The sequence below is a fragment of the Bremia lactucae genome (assembly GCF_004359215.1).
Source record: "Bremia lactucae strain SF5 chromosome Unknown BlacSF5_NotPlaced_69_SHOA01000026.1_149490bp, whole genome shotgun sequence".
NCBI lineage: Eukaryota > Oomycota > Peronosporomycetes > Peronosporales > Peronosporaceae > Bremia > Bremia lactucae.
Window position 1 is genome coordinate 98,314 of NW_027152082.1, and position 14,508 is coordinate 112,821.

The following is a 14,508-nucleotide window of genomic DNA, read 5'->3' on the forward strand; positions in this document are numbered from 1 at the left end:
CTAAATTTCGGGTCAATCTCCTCGGAGATAGACCGTTCGTCGTATATACGGACCATGCGTCATTACACACGGCCGTAAACAGCCCACATCTCTCGCAAAGAATGGCGAGGTGGCTATCCTTCTTCGCGGAGTATAACTTCTCCGTGGAATATAAACCAGAACGACCTAATGTCGTCGCTGATGCGTTATCACGCCGATCCGATTTCGAGCCGGCTGCGCACTCCAACAGTGAAATAATCCCCATTACAAGTGTTCCGTCATCAACCTTTTTTATGACATAAAGAAAACCTACACAGAAGATAAAGACCTTCTGCGTTAAATGGATCATCTGATGAATCCATCCAATAAATCTTTTAAAGATTTACCGGCTTTATATCGATCGTCATCCGATCGATACCCAACACGCAACGGCTTACTGTACTACATAGCCGTTGCCGGCGACACTCCACGTGTCGTCGTCCCTACTCACAATGGTTTGCGCTTGCGCAACAAGTGGGCATCGTGGACGTGAGAAAACTTATCTCACAGTAAGTCGCGACTTTTACTGGCCCCGCCAGTATCATGTCGTGCGCAAGTACATTCGTGCTTGCGAGGTATGTCAACGGGTGAAGCCTAGTCCTTCATTCCGTGCACCTCTCCAACCTCTACCACTTCCGGTAGAATCTATGGACTTCGTCCTCAGATTTCCCGAAGGCGATCACAAAAACGATGAAATACTTGTTTTTGTAGACGATTCAGCAAGATGGTACATCTTGTTGCGTGTCTTTATCGACATGGTATTCAAATTCCACGGTTTACCGTGTAAATTGGTCTCAGATTGGGATCCACAACGGCGGAGTTTTGGCAATCTGTGTTTCAATCTCTCGGAACACAGCTGACTATGTCAACTTCTGATCATCCAGAGACAGATGGTCAGACGGAACGCTTAAAATCGCGTCCTTGAAGAAAAACTTCGAGGTTAGATCCAATCTTATCCGAAATGGAGCTTGTTTTTACCATTGATCGAATTCGCAATCAACAATTCGTTGCATGCGTTTACAACGCATACCCACCCATTTAGAGGGATCCTCTAGTTTAAGAAGGGGACTCGCACGAGCAAAACCATTTCTCATACTCATCACGCGTCAAAGTTACCAACGACGCGAGTGATGTCGATGTCAAAGCAATCGACATCGAAGATGAGAAATATCTCATGGCAGTGCACATAAAGCGCACTAGAAAAGACAAAACAAATGAGTTAGCAGAAGAGTTTCTGCTAACTTGAGAATCAATAATCCGTTCGTTCAGGATTCCATTGCTAACGCAGTCGACCGACAGAAACAGAATGCAGACAAACATGGAAGAGCAAATGTTCATTCATTTAAAATTAATGATCTAGTGCTACTCTCTACGGTAAACTTACCTAAGCGATTAGTCACTAATGTGAGTAGCAGTAAACTACTACCAAAGCTCATTGGCCATTCCGTGTACTGCATCGCAAATACAATGCGTGCACAATAAAATTGCCACGTAGGATGCGACCGCATTCTACGTTTTGCGTTGGTCGGCTCCGCCCGTGCCATCAATACGCGGTTTCCTCCGACGACGGATTTGACCACCCTTTTTAAGAATCCCTAAAAGATTCTTGTGGTCACGAACCAGATTCTCATGCTAAATCTGGAAATAATCATGCCGAATCCGAAGTTCCTCGAAATCGCGATGAGTTGACAATAGCTCGTCACGAAGAGCATGATACTTTCGTTCGTCCTCCAACATTGAGTACACACATATCGAACGGTCTTCTAACCGTTCGATGTGGTGAGCCTGCACCGTCTGCTCCAACGAGTGACGCTTCCGCGCTCGTGCTCAAGACCCTCGTCCACTCCACGGAGGTAGCGGTCGAGTTTGTCGATCTTCGACTCTAGATCCGACACACAGTTCGGATCTAATTTTTCTTGTTCCAACACAACCATTGGTGGATTTTCACGGTGGTCAAGGTTTTTTTGTGGAACGTATCCAGAACCACCGTGATGTGAAGGGGAAGCGAACGAGTCATCTGGTTCGCTGGCTCTGTTATCCACCTTCGCATGACAACTGGGAGCCTCGCTGCCAGCTGGTTGTTGACGTTGAGGGCCTCGTCCGTCGGTATGACGAGATCCGTCGGAAAACACGCACCCCTGGGGCATGTAAATCGATTGCAAAACGTCAATCGCATCGCGCATCTCGATAGAGATGCGAGCCCTTCGCCAGGGCAAAGAAAGGGAATAGATATCCCCTTTTACTCGCTTCGTGTTGTCAACACAACATGGACACGGATCACCCCACGTGAGGCATGGAAGTCCTGCCTCACGAGACAACCGATGCAATTTATACCTTGTACCAGTTGGAGTTCGTTTCTCAAACTTAAAACGAATCGCGTTAAGTCTTTGGAGCCAGTCTTCGCGTCCAATGTCTTTGACATCGCGAATAAACGCGCTCCAGGCTTCCATCACCGATATTTTATTGTTGCCACTATACCATCGATGCTCAAGAAAAGCATCGAGATAAAAATCTTTCTCAGAGCGAAAGTTCTTCGCGCTGGGATCAAGGCCATGCAGCTCTGTCGAAATAAATAAAGGATTTTATTGTGAGGAGTTGTCTCTCCAAACAAGCTACTGAATAGCCGTTCGAGCAAAAGCAACGGCTTTTTCTCAGGGGCAAAAAGAAACATTTTAGTGTCCGCACTCTCCTGAGTGGTAACCGCTAAAGCAGGGGTTCCGCAAGAACTTTTATTACGATGGCTTGCGCCATCGTCATCACTACCCACCGGGATGAGTGCGGGTGACGGCACGGGAGACGGTGCTAGCGATGAGGCATCATCGGCATCGTCGGAACCAAGCATGGTATAGCAAACGCTATTAGCACGTCTGTCCGATGGAGCCTTTTCATTCGAAGGCTCATAGTCAGCGCCTGACGACGATCAGGCGACTGTTCTGCTCTACCCGAGTCGGCCATTTTGTCCGATTCGTGTTCTTAGTCGACCTCCAAAGAGGGGTCGCATTCACTAGGTGACTCACCACGTGCACTTGCAACATCTAGTGTTGCGGGAGAAGATGATACTACGGCAGACGAAACATCTGCCGCAAGAGACAATAATACGTCGCCCGCGGCTGCATGTACCGCAGCCGAAGGCGCCGCACTATTCGTATACCGCATGGACTTGTTAACCATGCGATTTAATTGAAAATGATGGTTCTGACCAATCAACATCGTTTTCAATTAAGTGGTCATATAGTGACCACTCTATTCAATGACAGTCAGAGTGATTGTCGCTTAAGGGAGGGGTGATGTAACGGGGTGTGTCGTTACATGAAATTAAAATTTAAAGGTTGCTAAACTAAAAGGTAGATAATATTTAGAGAATATTACTTTACATAGTTATATTCGAAAAGCTTATCCACTGGTAGATATAGGCCATTATATATACTTGCTCGCGGTCCAGTCAGCGCTGGACGCGCGCAAAGTGAGAGACAGATAAGACTTTACTACTTGTTTTGTATAAGTTTATAATTAAGTTAGTATTAAGTAGATAGAAACAGAAAAACTTAATTATATTCAATACAGTTTACTTTTAACCCTCTTTCTTCTTTCCCGCGCCATTCACACCTGCTCTGATATTACCTATGCCGTCCTCATCCACACCATCATCACATAATAGCATGCTTCCTTCCCCAGAGATTAAGTTTTCCAGCTGGGAGCGGCTTTGGATACAAGAAGAGGGGTGTGATTATAAGAATTAATACAAATATACGAGAATTCGTCATATTCATTCACCAGATAGTTCTGCTTTCGGACACAAATATGAATCAGTCTTTAATATCGTAAGAAGCCAATAATATGAAACGGGTAAACAAGCTAGTGTTTGACCAGTTAAACAGAACACCCCAAGAATAATTCTCATAAATTATACACTTCACTCAAAGTGTAATGCACTATAGATCATTTAAGACAACCCACATCACCCCACGCCTATCCCTCTCCATTGCAAATAGAAAAATGCGATTTTAACTCAGCTGAGAAGCTAGATTTTCATTCACTTCAGCTTTGCCGTGCACCTTCTACACCGTTGGCCGTCTAGCTATCTACTGGTAATCTATTGCGTATCTTGATAGAAACAATGCAAAGCATTGCGACGTTGTCCAGTATCGTTGGGTGTAGACGGAAGAACGGCGGCCTGGAGGGCCCTACACAGCAAATTTTTTTGTATCTACAAATTCCTATGGTATTTAATTAAACGGGTCCATTTTTTGTATACAATTATGCCTGGTAGAGCATGGCTAATTCAGCCAGTAGAAATCGCCTCCGAACACGCGCATATAGACTTGTCATACATACTCAGATCATGCGAATTTTTCCTATTTCTTAACATGAAATATAATTTCGATGAGTTGTCATCAATCAATGCAGAAAATACATATTAACTCGCTGGCATGTATTGGTAGTAATGGCAAGGCGTTCGCCTTCTCTAGGCTAACGGTGTCGCTCAAATTTGTTCTGACTTTGATTTCTACACTTCTATCCTGGGTCTAAAGCGTATTGTGTAACCTTAAGCTAACATTCTGCCTTATGTAATCTTATATAACATTCTGCCTTATGTAATCTATAGAATCGGCTGCCGAATCTAATGCTGTTGTAGTGTGAGCATTGTAGATGTGAATTGATTGAGGTGTCACGACAGGACACGTTAAATTGCTAACAGGGCAAGCCATTATTTCATCCCGCATGGCCAGTGCAAAGAGATAATAGAGCTTGTCTGACTAGCAATCGACCATTTGACTGGTCGGAGCAGAGAGCGCTAAAGCTAAAGGTAAAATAGCCACTACGTAGAAGCACCCAGGCAGTGGCACGTCGCATCAGTTGCCATTGGAAGGTCATTGGCAAGAAGAGGACCTTTCGCACATGAGCGAAGCTGTGTATAGCATAACCACAATCCGTCAACCAACAAGGCAGGATATTTTAGCAGTCGGCGATTGACAAAGCAGGTGAAGCACACTGTCAATATGTCCTTAGCTGCTGGATTCCCTGCTCATCAGATTTTGACGTCATTACGTCAAGACAACTGCAAATCACTGGCTGCTGCCAGAAATGTTTTACAACGCTTCCGCCAAGCGCTTACAGAAAAATCTGGCTGGGCGCACGCCAGTTCATGTGCTTTTGGATGAGCTTTATCAAAGCCTATGTAACAGCAGCGGTAAAATGAGAAGACTTTTTATTGCGCAACCAGAATCATATTTTCTTGCTAGGCGCTTCAATTCAGTCATATTGTTGGGCTGCGCTGCACGTGCATGACAAACAGATTTAAAGTGTCATTGTTATATGTGATCGAGCAGACTGCCCTCAATACATCATTTACCATCGCCATCATTTTTTTAATAGGGAGGAGGTAAGCGATTTCTTTGGGCCTAAGCTGAGCTCAGCAAACTGTTCAATGGCGAGCTCCCGTCGGTTATTGAAATGCAGATAAAGGGCTTGGTACTGCGTTTGCTCGAGTGGCTGGCTCCAAAGTTCCCAACAACTTCTTTGCGGTTGGAAAGAACGTTTTTTTACTCAAACAAAAAAAAACACAACAGATGGTAATTGCCACACACATTTCATAAAGTCATGGACAAGCGTTTGGCACGCGCAGATTTGAAAGGTATTGAAACAAAGAAAACAGAATTGTTCAATAGATTGCAACTATCCTAACGCTTCTTCAGTATCTGAGCGAAACTTGGCTTCATGACACGGAAAAGTTTGTAACTGCTTGTGCCAATGATTGCCAATATCTTTGCAACACAGCAACATTTGCCGTTGAAGGTATCGAAGAAATATCTACTAGCTAGTAAAGGAGACTCGCACGCCCATATGCTTCAACGTCAAGCGGATAGGCTCTTTGCTGCGGAAGCTACTCGGAAGACCATAATTTGCGACAATTACTATGTTTAAGCACCTTGTCGGGAAGTGAGCCGTTGTGCTTTGAAGTTGATTGATGAACAGCGGGGTTTGTTGTTAAGATGATAGAACATTAAGCATTGTCAATTTTTAAGGCACATTTCGACGCACATTAGGTCTCCATGCGCAAACAAGATTATCCTAGCTGGGAAAGGACCCATTCCATTGGATACGATCCCGAAACACTGGCATTTGCACTACATTCCTGTAGCTGAAAATCACCTGTAGATAAGCCTCAGGTTAGCACTTGTTGTCAGAAAGTGCTGCGTTGCCGACAAAATGCAGAATACATACGCACTATATCCCAGCTTCATTGGATATTCCTCTGCCATACATAACGCAAGTGCATGTAAACCACAATGGCCATCGGCAGGTACGTCAGTCACCCTCAGTAAAGACACTGCTGTAGATGAGTCTCGTCTTCAATGGCATAAAATGGCAAAAAAATAGCGCTGTCAACCAATATTTTTCAAGGACCAGAGTGTGCAATCTTGGCTGCAAGCTTGTATGCTTGCCCAATCATTTGTGTATGACGAGGATCATGCGACAATTTTCTGACCTGACTGGCGGCATGGAAATTATTTATTGCATGTAGATGGAAATCAAATGAGAACTACAGCCTGCTAGAGTTAGTGTGGATGCCCGTCGGTTGCATTATTCCAATGTTGCGAAGTCTAACTTTTGGCTGCAGTGGATTCCAGAAGAGGCTTGATCGATGAAAAGTAATTAACTGAAATAAATTCTCTTGTTACGGATGTTTACGTTGCGGTGTATGGTCCTGAACGCGCCTTCTCCAATGGCATCGTCTAATTCTGAAAAACGAGTCGCCTTCGACTGCCTTAAACTTACAGAGTCGATGGCCGAATTCGCAGTGGAGGAAGCTCAGCGGCTTCTTCCTCAAATATCGTGCCGCCTAGCGTCTAGCTGAGAATCGGTTGCGTCAGCTTAGGGACATGTAATCCTCTACTCAGCACACCTCACTTCGCGTCACGGTAGAAGGCGGTGGCTGCTCTGGCTTTCAATACGTGATTAAATTGGAAAAAGATACGACGCCAGACGTCGAGGAGTTAAATTTTAAATGTGGATTGTTGTGCAGCGGTGGCGTTTGCACGCAATGTGGTGCGATAAGGGTGGTGAATTTAGTAGAAACTGGGGTGTATTTAGCAATTTCCATCGTAAAAAGTCTATTAGAATTCAAATAACATTGGACGGGCCTTAATTCGAAAGGCTTATCCTGATGAGATTCTATACAAGTTCACGAGAAATTATGTGATATTGGTCGTATATATGACGTGCGATATTATATCAAGTCCGTGACTCGCACATTAGCGACCATTTGAGTATAGAAAATGCGTAGTTACCAGCACTAGAAGCCTCCCATATTCAGAAGGGTAGCTAAATATAAAAAGGATTGTAAGATATGTCAGCTCATGTAGGCAGCACCATCTCCTGCAGCGACTTTGGCAAGTTTCTGTATGGCTGAAAGCTAAAAAGTCTAACCTTCATATTTGGTTTAAAAAGAAAATCACGGAGTTTGTAACGGGGTGTCCCGTTACAATGTTACTAAATTTGGTAATGTTGAAGCAACAACAAAACAGTGCCGGTGATTGTTTGATTAAAGTTTAAATCAACCCCGCTAATCGTTACTAGACAACGATTGAGCAGTGCGCAAGGACAGTAGAGAGAAGATCTGTAACGGGCTAAGAAAAAAATGTTGCCTTATGTTGCACAATCCCCGTGAAGTACACCTTTTGTACTTAAGGGATGGTCAATTACTAAGTGAAGTAATTAGACCCACCACTTGGGTGTGGTTCACGTTGTGACCATCCCTTGTGCATGTGATGTCCCTGAAAGCATTCACATTAGCGGGGATGACGGCTAGCGTCATCCGTTATGCGGGCTATCTAAAAAGGTACGCTTGCACTACATATTAGTGTCTATCTACAGAGATGGCATTTTAGGATTGGTTAAAAATAGGAATTTATTTTTATTAAGATTAAATATAAATCATTCTGAAAACTACTTCCTATTTCGTTAGTGCTCACGCGGAGCCGGATTACCGCACCTGTGACGTTACTTCGTCTACGGCTTATAGTCCGATGGGATAGGTCGCTTAGGCGCCCACCGGTTACCTCACCGCACGCAAGAGAAGACGGTAAAACCTCTTTCTCGCTGTGCTTAGGTGTGTGGTTATGTAGTGCGTGGCGGCATTAAGACGTGTCCGTCTACACTTGGTAGCACTTGAAATCCTCCCCACGACCCGCATCTCTTAGCGTGTACGTGATGGTGAGCCTCAGTATTGATTGGGCTCATTCCCCTTATCTCTCCGATCATCATCGGGAGTTGGCTGAGCACATGACCCAGGGACTTGGTGAACAAGCCCCGGCCAGGCTCTTGAGTTGTCCTCCTGAGCAACATATTGCTCAGCTTAAGACGTTCGTGCTCGGAAAGTGAAAAGTCGCGTCCGAGGCGCACAGTTATGCTGCGGCGGAGTGTGTCACTCAGACTCCCCGCTTTAATCGGAGTAACGCAAAAACGGAGAAGGGTGAGCTGAGGCGTGAGCAGGCTTAGCGAAAGGCACTCAACAAGACTGCTCAGATTTCTCCGCCCGGCCGCATCAGCCGAAGCCCATTGGGATGAGCCCGCCCAAGTTCGATGGAATTGCAGCGCACACGATTGCCCACTGGCTGTTAGCCGTGGAGCAATGCGGTGTGGCGCAGCTCATCGAGGACGACAGCCGGATGGTGTCGTACGCCATGTCGCACTTGCGCGACAAGGCCTCAGAGTGGGCTTACTCATCGCTTACGGCGGATGTTAAGGCGTTCCTTTCGTGGGGGATCTTTACGACAAAGATTCGCGCCATGCATCAGCCGCCGAACAACGAGGTGCTGCTTCAGACGCGCTTCTTTTTTGGAGCGCATAGGCGAAGAGATCACTGCAAGAGTATGTGCGGGAGTTGCGCTAGCTGTCGGCATCCATTACAGTGGGTCCGATTCCGGAGCACATTAAGGTGCCCACATTTATAGACGGACTACGGCATGGCCCATCACGACAGGCTCTTTTCAGAAAGGTGCCGTCGACGATGAAAGCGGCAATTCAAATTGCCTTAGTTGAGGAGCAATCCATCAACAGTGCCTCGACGACAGCTTGGTATAAGTTGTCAGCCAAGAGGTCAGATGCCACTCCTACGGAGTTGGAAAATGTAGGTGCAGTCTGCTTTAAGTGCGGCAAGCGCGGCCATATGATGGCTCGGTGCTATGTCAGGGTCCCTGCTGGGGCGAAAACGCCCAGCAAGATGACCCCCTCCCCTAAGTGCGATGGCAAGAACCAGCGTGTGAGACTCATGAGTTCTGCATCGACCACTGATGGGTCGGGAAATGCAGGAGAGCAGTAGGGGCGGGATGCCCTACTGACGCGGACTCTGAAGCTACCCCTAAGTTCAGAGTTGTGGAACAAATGGGTAGCATAGTCCCTGTGGTCTCGGAACTTCGGACCTCAACCCTGCTGGTCTATAGCGTTCAAGTAAGAGGCTATGACCAGGTACTGACCCTTTCATTGGATTCCGGTGCATCACAAAATTTTGTAAGACTCGCGGCTCTAAGAAAGAGATTGGCGATGTTTGAGTCGCTTTGCCAGGATGGCAAGAGAGAAGAGGCGACCGTTCGTTAAGTCTGAGGGAGTTCGGGTAGAACTCGCCTTCAGCTTTAGTGACTTCTCTTGTAAAGAGAAGTTCACAGTGCTAGGAATGGAGAGTCCGTATGACCTCATCCTAGGCATGCCATGGTTGGCAAAGTACCAACCATGGATAGACTGGCGTACACGCACAGTTGCGAACTCTACGCAGGACACCGGAAAGGATGTGCTCCTGCGAGAGGCCTATGCAACTGATGTCGTGTCGAACACAGTTAAGGGTGCGTTAACGGGATGTCAAACGTCACCAATTCCTACCCAGCTCGTGGAGACTGAGGTAGTGAATAGGACGATGACAAGTAGTCATGCGTCATGCACATAGCCAAAGGCCTGTGGCAGTAGACGGCGAGCTGACAGGAAGTCAAGCGTCGCATAAACCGGCACAGTGCCCAGAGCCTCGTGCGGTTGGAAGGGGTGCGTTAGCCAGGAGAGCAACGGCACCCGCTTCCCAGAAAAAGGTCGTGGTGACTTGAAGAGAGAGTACCCGACAAATTAGGACGATCAAAGGCACGTCTAAACGAGTGACCCTTAAATCAGTCCCTAATAAAGAGGACGGGCCTTCGAACGAGGTGTTCGAGGCCGTCAAAGACGAAATTGCGGAGGCATCCTCAGTTGAGGTGCTCCGGCAAGTCTTTAAATCTGCCGAGGAGATAGTAAATCTCCCGGAGATGTCGTGGGATCTGTTCCTTGCCGAATTAAAGGAAGGAAAGATCCACGAAATAGTCGCACCAGTTCCAGAAGAGAACTTGGTGGACTGTAGCGCGTCGTCCACAATGGACGAGAGCGTCCTAGAAACGGACAAAAAGAAACGATTCGCTGCTCAAGGCTGGGATGCCTTGAGAGACAGTCCGTTCTGAGGTTTTGTGAAAATATCGCGATGTGTTCCCAGAAGAAGTGCCGAGCCGCGTACCAGCAGATAATGGCATCGGGCACGAAATTTATTTAGAACCTGGCACCAAGTATTGTGTGACCAGGCAATGGCCGTAGTCGAAAGAACAAGTCGATTATATCGATGAGTTCTTCGACAAACGATCCAAGGCGAGACATGTACGTGAGAGCAAGTCGCCTCACTGCAGCCCGACGTTCTGTGTGCGTAAAGCCATAGGTGGATAACGCCTGGTTTACAAATACAATAAGCTGAACACGGCCACCATTTCCGCGCAACGCCAATCCAGTGGAAAAATGTCTTGTTGAACTCCATGGGAAAGTCAGCTATTTATTCCGCTTGATTTGAAAAGATGGCTACTATCAGGTAGTCTGATGTAGCTAAAACGGCAGTAAGCACCCCAAGCGGTATGCTTTGGGAGTGGCGTGTGATGCCCCAATGTTTGAAAGATTGCACCAGCGACATTCAATCGAGTGGTGGCTCACGTGATGCGTCAGCACCGTGCCTACGCGTTCTATTACTTTTACGATGTATTCGTGCATAGAAGGGCCGAGGACGGTCTGACCGAAATAGAGTCGCAGAAGCGTCATTTAGACGCTGTGTTGCAGACTTTGGGTGACCCCCAATTGTACGTCAACTTGCAAAAGTGCGTCATTGGGGTACCTGGGATACCTGTGCTGGGCTGCATCGTAGGTACACATGGTGTACGAGCAGACCCAGACAAGGTAAATCGGTAAAGGAATGGCTACTTCCATGACATGTGAAGGATTTGCGCCAATTCATAGGGCTCGCTAATTACTTGCATGAGTATAGCAAGAATTATGCTGAGCGAACTTGACCATTATTTGACCTCCTTAAAAAAGGACGCAGAATGGTTTTGGTTGAAAGACATAGAAGATGCTTCCACACCAGTGGAGCAATCTCTTGTAGAGGCATCGGTCTTGGCATTGTCAGAGGCGGATAAGCCCTTTAGCGTCGTCTGCGATGCAAGTAATTTTGCAATCGGCAGCGCGCTCATGTAGAAGGATGACGACGGCGTTGACCGTGTCATCTCTTATCAGTCCCGGTTTTTGAAAGCTGCGGAACTGAGTTACCCTGTGCGTGACAAAGAGCTACTTTTAATAAAGTATGCTCTTGTCAAGTTTCGAGTGCACCTACTGGGCACCGAACCGCTTGTGGTTTATACGGATCACGCATCACTGCGGACCGCCATAAACTCACCGCACCTCTCGCCTAGAATGGCAAGATGGCTTACATTCTTCTCTGAATTTAATTCCAAAGTTGAATACAAGCCGGGTAAGTCGAATGTCTTGGCTGACTCTATATCGCGCAGACCAGACTTTGAGGTAAGACACCAGGAAAGTGTGTCTTGCACTAAAACATAACTTCAGCCGTCAACGTTGGCAGCCATGAGGGTAACCACGTGACGAGCTCATTAGCCTCTGAAATAAAACAGAGCTACAGTCAGGACGACCATAGTCGCCTGCTGTTGGATCACTTTGGTGGACGAAAGGTAACCCTTCCGTCGCATCTGAAAGCTAGGCTAAATCGCTTTAGCTACAGCGATGGTCTGTTATGGCATCAGCTGCCCTCTTATGATACCTTGGAATATATGTGCCTCATCACACAGATCTCAAGCTGATGATCCTTCACGAGCTTTATGATGCGCCATCGAGTGGGCATCTGGCCATCACACAAAAAGTCCGTGACGCGATGGCAAGCGCACATGATAAACAAAAATAGTAAGTTGACAGAAATGGTCGCAAAAATAATGAACTCTTTCGAGTGAAAGGAAAAGTACTTTTAAGTGCTGTGCTACTTACAGATACTACGAAGTTGTTGCCGCGTTTCATTGGCCCATTTACGGTGGCAGAATAGGTTGGAGACCTAAATTACAGACTCACCCTTCCCCGTATATGAAGACGCACCCCGTATTTTACGTGGGTCGTCTAAAACGGTATGTTGATCCAGAAGAGATCAAATATTCCCATCCGTCTAAGGAGACCGATGTTGACGCCGACTGTGAGTCGAGCTGAGGGAGTTGGCGAAGGTGAAAAATTCAGCCGATGACTCCTCCCACCATGATAAGGACTCGGAGAGCGAGCGCATAAGGCGGGTCCCTCAGCATCAATTTCTCTAGGATGTCAGGCCGCAATTTCAAGCGTTCATAACCCTGACGATTCTTCGCGCGGACATTTTGAAGATCCGAGGTCAGTGCAAGTCTTGACCCTCGGGATCCCCAATGCGTCGTCCAACAGCGCTTAATGCCTGCGACTGAACAAATGCGGGTAAGGCAGCCGCGAGTAGGTGGGCAAGATCGCATCTCCTTTCGAGCGCCGCCTGCACTAATGGATGCGGGTGGGAACCAACGCTTCCTTGTTTGAGAGTTGCATGCCCGCCGCTCCGTGAGGCAAAAATATCAGATCCTCGCGCAGTGGAGGGGATACCCGAAGAGTTTCGACTCTTGGGAACCGATGGATACCCTACGTATTTTTTTTTTTGATGCCCGGCTTAGTGACTGCCTATGAAAAGGAGCACCAGCTGAGGCCTCTCCGCTAGTCTCAAATGGACTAGCAGGAGTAGCGAAGTGAGAAGAAACAGGCGGTACAGTACCGCTAATGGTCTCTTTAACACGCAAGCGGGCAAATTAATTCTCTGCGACCGCTGTTTCACCGCATCGCAATGCGGTTGAAGCGGCGCGTGAATTCCGCCTCGTATTGGTAGGGCGTTTCATTTGAACGCAACACGACCGGGATCGGGAAAATGCACCCAAGGGAATTCCCCTCATCCTTGCATGAATTAAAGACGCCATAGTAATTATGAGCGTCTAGAATAGCGCGCTCTAGGAGCGACGCTTTTGCCCGTTGATACGAAGCCATTGAGATGGAGGGGGCATAAGAGGTATGGCACCCGTCACCTAGCCACGCTCGATACGAATGGCATGTGACACCGGCTGGACACGCTCACGTGCCGTCGGTGGAGCTTTATGCTTAGACTCTCCTGCCTCACGACCCATTGTGAATAATGGTCTGAACGACAGGTGCTTTGATTATAGCCAACTGAGAAGCAGCTGCGCCTTTATGGGCAGCGCACTCATTGTTGGTCACTACACTAGCGAGCGCAGACGACGAGACAGCATTGGAAAACGTTGTTGTCTCAATGTTAGGAGCAATGAGAGAAGTTTGGATGGGCGATAAAGCGCCATCACCCTTCCTCATTAGCTCGCTGTACACTATGGGGTGACGGCAGCGTTGTCAACTCATTGTACTCGAAAATGAGCGACGGATCTACCTCCTCACTGTGAAAGTGGGATGGATCTGTAAGTCCAGTTAACGTGACAGCAGCAGTAGCTGTCAACGTTGTAACTACGGCACTGAGCGACGGCGGCGTGTTAAGGCGGCGCGCGCGCTTCATGCGTGGTTGAGTGGGTGTCTTTGCAGACGACCCACCAGCTTGGCCCCTTTTAGGTGGCATCTTTGGCGCCGGGTATGGAAACACAGGTCGCTAGAGCGGCTGAGAAACTAAGCAGCGCGTAAAGCAGCTCGCTGTTCTTCGCTCCTCTTTGACGAATTTTAAAATGTAAATTCGTTCTTAAGGGGGATGGTGTAACTGGCTAAAGTTGTTCTATGTTACAAAATCCCCGTTAAGTACACTTTGTGTACTTAAGGGGATGGTTCAATTACTAAGTGAAGTAAGGGGTAGACCCATGTGATGTCCCTGAGAGTATTCACATTGGCGGGGATGACGGCTAGCGTCATCCGTTATGCGAGCTATCTAAAAAGGTGCACCCGCTATACATATTAGTGTCTATGTAAAGAGATGGCATTTTAGGATTGATTAAAAATAAAAATTTATTTTTAATACGATTAAATATAAATCAGTCTGAAGTGCTCACGTGGAGCCGAATTACCGCTCACGTGATGTAACTTAGCTTACGGCTTATAGTTCGTTGGGTGAGGTCGCTTAGGCGCTCACCAACTACC